General features: G+C 48.6%; 1 long non-coding RNA gene across 2 annotated transcripts in view; it reads left to right on the top strand.

The window, feature by feature from the left end:
- Positions 1-6,000, top strand: part of LOC118212436 — a 103,917-nt gene that overhangs the window by 73,402 nt on the left and 24,515 nt on the right. Inside the window, exon 1 of one of the 2 annotated variants that reach the window (XR_004762222.1) lies at positions 1,733-1,823. The exons of the other annotated variant lie outside the window; for it this stretch is intronic. This is a non-coding gene — a long non-coding RNA (uncharacterized LOC118212436). Of the gene's footprint in view, positions 1-1,732; positions 1,824-6,000 lie in introns of those variants that run through there. 2 annotated transcript variants of the gene reach the window in all.

Below are 6,000 nucleotides of genomic sequence, written 5' to 3'. Positions count from 1 at the left end.
GAACCAACGGCATGCTCCGCTATCAATCCCAGAATGCAAAGCGTTAAGTGGAGGGTGTGTGCTTCTCCAGGCTTCTGCCTCCACTGCGCCGGCGATGGCAGCCGCTCTCCTGAATTTACTGCGAGCGATCATCATCGTTGTTTACTTCATTTCCTGTATAATTACCGTGGAGTTTTATATCACACAACCGATTATCTCCAAAACGTTAAATCCTTTAATAATCGTGTACCAGATATTAAAGGAGGACTTAGCCCATGTTTAGTTGTTTAATCTGCTGTCTGTCATCATTATTGGAGTACAAGTGCACAACAGTCCAAATATAATTTTTTTTGCAATAGTTTATTTTTTTGCTGCGACTGTCCGTCTGTGCTTACTGAAACTGGAATCTCCCGTGCTGCATGCCCAGGGCAGCCATGCGCTCACGAGCCCCTGAGCTGTATGCAGACGCTCTCCCTGCTGTGGAGAAGGCAGAAGCAGAGCACAACCTCACACGGGACGCACACTTCAGGTTTAAAATCTTTTTTTTTTTTTTTGAAAGACATTTTAATTGCGCAGTATTCAGAAAGCATGAATAGCTTTTTCACCACTTCCCTGGTCCACAATCTGCAACAATGCCCCCTCCCCCCCCCCCCCCCCCCCCCGGTCCGCAATTGCATCTGACACTCTCCCCTGGTCCATGATTGGTTGCCCCCGGTTACTCATTGTTTAGGGTCGCTGAAATCCTACAGGCGGTTCTGTCTGGTTCTTTTCGGAGGTGTGAGGTGTAGAGAGGAGCTCCTTATTGAAATGAGGAACACACTGATACGATATGGAGCTGACTGTCTCCTCAGTGGATGCAGCTCCCCGCCCCCCCCCCCCCCCCCCCAATTCAAACAGATATTCAACTATTCAAACTGAGATAAAGGAAAATTCAATTAACTCTATTAAATCTTTCGGTTTTTCTCATGAAATTCTCCATGCGTGATAGAACAGGCAGGTACTATAAAAATCAGGAACAGTGAGCACTGTGACACAGTACTGCTCTACCGTGTGGAGACAGAAAGTAAAATGAAAAAGATAAGCACTTGTTGGGGTGAATCCATTTCGCGATGATACATTAATCTAGAAAAGCTATGGTCCATGTGGTGGTTATTCTCTATCATGGGTTGATTAGAAAAAGATGAACGTTAGATTTGAGGGTAAAATCATACTCCTCCACCTGTCCAAGACCAGCCATAATCAAGTGATAGAACTGTCATTGCAATGCCCTGTTTGTGTGTTAATGGCACACATACACTGATATGGATGTTATTGTTCATGTCACCATTTTTAAAATCTATTTAAAATTTATTTATTCTGGATTTTTATTTTCTTCTTGGGATGTATAACCTGTAGGCTTGTCTTGTTGCCGCAATCCATCCGTTGTTTTGGTGGAGCTGCTCCTGCAGAACGTTTAGAAGACCCTACCAACCGAAACCATGACCATGAGCACGTCACCGCGCTTAGAAAAGCCACCATCATCGATAGCAAAAGCCAAAGTGAACAGATAACATTCTGGCACACATTTAACGCTCGTTTATGCTGTACATCTGTTTTTCAGTCAGTTTTTACTGCACATTGAATCGTTATTTGTGATATACAGTAGGTTTAGCAATGCACAAGCCACATTGGATCGGTATGTGTGATTTTCAGTGGGTTTAGCGATGCACAAGTTGCACTTGAAATGCTAGACCACAGATTTGTCCTCTCCACAGACTCACCCAGCAGTAGTCACAGGCTCAGCATCTTCATCTTCATCTTCATCTGCAGCCATATGGCCCCTTCCAGCCAGAACCCTTAATGAGGTAAACTGGTAATTATCAGCGCTAGAGCAACCACACCCATCATACCCCCCCCCCGTCACACACACTCACTCACACACCCATCATACCCCCCCCCACACACACACACCCACCACACACACACACTCACACACCCATCATACCCCCCCCCCACACACACACACACACACACACACTCACTCACTCACACACCCATCATACCCCCCCCCACACACACACACACGCTCACACACACACCCATCATACCCTCCTCCCACACACACACCCACCATACCCCCCCCACCACATGCACACACACATAGAAAAACCACACCCACCATACTGCTCCCCCATACACACAAACATAGACCAACCACACACACCGTACCCCCCCCACACACAAACATACTCACCCACGCACACACACACGCACACACACACACACACACACACACCCACGCACACACACACACACCCACGCACACACACACACACACACCACACACACACACACACACACACACACACACACAAACACACCTACACAGAAGACTAGGTCCTGATGTGACCACACCTCTATCTGATCCTGTTATTTCATCTTAACCACCTCTGTCCTTTGAGGGTAATAACCCCTCCTCAGGCACCTCTTATGAGTTCAACTGAAAGCGGGAGCACCTTCTTCCAAAAAGTGATACTCGGAACCTTTTCCCCAAATTACCCTCAGGCCCAGGCATCAGACAGGTTCATAAAACAAGATGAGCGTGAATATATTAAATGACCTGTCCCCCCCCCCCCCCCCAACCCCCCCTCCAAAGCCCCCTCAATCGCTCATACGATAACTTTACCCACTTAACAAAGGTTTGTCCGAATCCAAAGGCCTCCAGCGTGAGAATTAAATGTCTCCATTCAGCACAAGCCAGTGCCTCGTGGGCACCAACTGCTAACTGCTACGGCCGCTTTGAGGTTCCTCTGTCTCACTGGCAGCGTGACATTGTCGTAGTGTCTCCTGTTATCTGCTGAGTTCCTGTTACACGTCAGCATCGGCCCTGCTTGGCTCTGGGTGTGCTGTAGACGTGGTTCCTTTCTCTGGCCTTGTTAAGCACAGAGCCCGCGCTGAGATGTTTAATTACCACCTCCGCGCCCTGTTTCCCGGAGACCGGTCGATAAATCATCATTTACAGACAGCTACGGCATCCCGCTCGTATATCACCCAGCTGTTTTTCTTACCGGTGATTTCACCTTCAGGTAAACGAGGACTGTTTTCCACATAAGCAAGGCAGAGGGTAAATCAAACTGTATGTAAATATAATTTTTTTTTTTTTTTTTTTTTAAAGAGCACAAAGTGTCTTTTCCGAGAAGAAAAGATGAAGCCGTGGCCTTGAAGGGGGGAAATCACCGGAGTGTTATTTTCTTCCTGAACCGCAGACGAGAAATGTGGGACAGGGTGTGATTCGTGAAAATGATAACAGTGTTATGAAACCGGGGATTTGCTCTGCTCGTGTACGAGCCAAAGCAACATGATTCGGGGGATTTTGAGGGAGGAGGGGGAGTAGCGAGATGCCTTAAAGGTTCGCCTACGTGTGTGTGTGTGTGTGTGTGTGCATGGTGTGTGTGTGTGTGTGTGTGTGCATGGTGTGTGTGTGTGTGTGTGTGTGTGTGTGTGTGTATGGTGTGTGTGTGTGTGTGTGTTTATGGTGTGTGTGTGTGTGTGTGTGTGTGTGTATGGTGTGTGTGTGTATGGTGTGTGTGTGTGTGTGTGTATTGTGTTTATGTGTGTGTGTGTTTGTGTGTGTGTGCATGGTGTGTGTGTCCATAGTGTGTGTGCGTGTGCGTGTGCGTGTGTGTCTGTATGTGTGTGTGTGTGTGTGCACGTGTATACATGCTTTTGTGGATGTTTGTTGGGGGAGAAATCTGCAGATTTGCCCGGGGATGTACTGGAGAGGCAAATCTCAGATGTTATGTAAATTCTGGTGAAGATGCTATTCCAGGTACTACATCAAAATGTCACTGTACCCATTTTCATTAAGTTTCCAGCGGTAGTACATGAATGTAGTGGGGTACAGTAGGAAACACACTGATGGGAAAAAGGAAGGCACATTCTCTTCTCTGGATTCACATATCAGAACATGACCACCCCTCACCCAGCCCTCACCGAGCCCTCACCCACCCCTCACCCAGCCCTCATCCAGCCCTCACCCACCCCTCATCCACCCCTCACCCACCCCTCACCCACCCCTCACCCAGCCCTCATCCACCCCTCATCCACCCCTCATCCACCCCTCATCCAGCCCTCATCCACCCCTCATCCACCCCTCACCCAGCCCTCACCCACCCCTCACCCAGCCCTCACCGAGCCCTCACCCAGCCCTCACCGAGCCCTCACCCACCCCTCACCCAGCCCTCATCCAGCCCTCACCCACCCCTCATCCACCCCTCATCCACCCCTCACCCAGCCCTCACCCACCCCTCATCCAGCCCTCACCGAGCCCTCACCCACCCCTCACCCAGCCCTCATCCAGCCCTCACCCACCCCTCATCCACCCCTCATCCACCCCTCACCCAGCCCTCACCCACCCCTCACCCAGCCCTCACCGAGCCCTTTGCACACACAGCGTCCGCATGGCAGCTTGTTTTCAGGTGAATAAATGATGACAAAGTAAAAATTTGGCATGGCCATTGCGAGAGTTGTACGTGGACCTTTAAAATATGACTTCTGCTCCTCGGGGTACAGTGTGCTTTCTCACAGTGCGAGGCCTCGGGGGGGGGGGGGGGGGGGGTATGGGGGTATGGGGGGGTCAGAGTTCAGGCCTGGCTTAGATCAGAAATCACTGAGAAACTTCAGTGGTGGTCCCAACACTGCGCCTCTGGCGAAAAACATGGCCGCCCCTCACGTTCTGCCCGGCCCAGCGCTTCATGCACTCTGAGGAGCGCTAAAACACTACACAGCTCCCGCAAAAACACGTTCCACACGCCTCCTTTCCAGAGGCTGTTTATTCCCTTTCTTCTTCTCTGTCAATCTCTAGGGTTTCTTTCTCAGAAAAACACGGCATGTTTTATAAATAGCGTCTTCATTTGAGCGTTAACTAACCCATTCTATGCACCACATCGGACCGTATAATGTGCATGCATTATTTGTGAGAGTTGGGCTCCGCTCATTTCTGGAAGTGTTCTGCTCTCTGTTGTGTCTTGGGTTTAAATTTAATTAAAATTTTGACATAAACGCTGATTACAAAATCGCACATTTTCTGTGCGAGAAGGTACGAGGTGAAACTTGCTTTCAATACTTTTGTACTCCTTTAATTTGTTCTCTTGGGATGCCAAATAACTTTTTCTTTTTTTTTTACTGAAGAAAACTATAAGAACTGTTGCAGAAAACTAAAAGTGTTTCATTTGAAATGGAGTTCATTCACCTGAGGGGCCCGACCGTCAACCTTCTGCTCAGAAACCTTACCCTCTAATCAGTGCGTTGCTATTATTGGACGTGCCCCTCAAAAGATCAATAGAGTTAGAAGATCGTGAAGATCAATAGAATTAGAAGAGGACCTGGTGATCTGAAGTCTGGAGAACCGACCACACAAAAGGAGACCAGATGACCCACAGGTTACCACAAAATGGCCGCCAATCAACAGATAATGGGCAAAATCGCACAAACTCTTAATATTTACAAAAAAGGAGAAAAGACATGCTTATTCACAACGTTGTGAGGAGCAGGGTCGCATGAAGAACGATCTGTGTGCTGTAAGTTCTTCACGTGAAGATTAACGCATTTTACAGCATCTGTATCCAATAACCCAAATGAAACAACTCTTCTGTTGGCCCCTCTTTTGTAGATGATTCTGATGTCTGTTGAGGTCGGTGTGAGTTGAGTTACCATCAAAGGGTGCAAAAGAGTGAATTGCTAGCTTTTCACCCATCGGACAGATTGAATATTGAATCAAATCAATATGACACCTCTTTCAGAAGCGGCGCTCCCTTTGTGTGATTCATGGAGCTGTTCCGTGAAGAGGGAGCGTGGCCCGGGGCTGCAGATAGATGGAACAGACCCTCCCTTTGTTCGGCACGAGGGTGTCTGGTCCTCTCCTGTCGAATCTGGTGTGACCTTTGACCTGCCTGTCCAAGCGTCTGATGCTGACCAGGCGAGCGGGGCAGGTTAATGATGATGGGATAGGCAATCACGCCTGGCACACCTGCATTCAAGCTC

The sequence above is a fragment of the Anguilla anguilla genome, chromosome 14, assembly GCF_013347855.1.
Source record: "Anguilla anguilla isolate fAngAng1 chromosome 14, fAngAng1.pri, whole genome shotgun sequence".
Taxonomy (NCBI): domain Eukaryota; kingdom Metazoa; phylum Chordata; class Actinopteri; order Anguilliformes; family Anguillidae; genus Anguilla; species Anguilla anguilla.
This window is presented reverse-complemented; position numbering and strand designations above follow the sequence as displayed.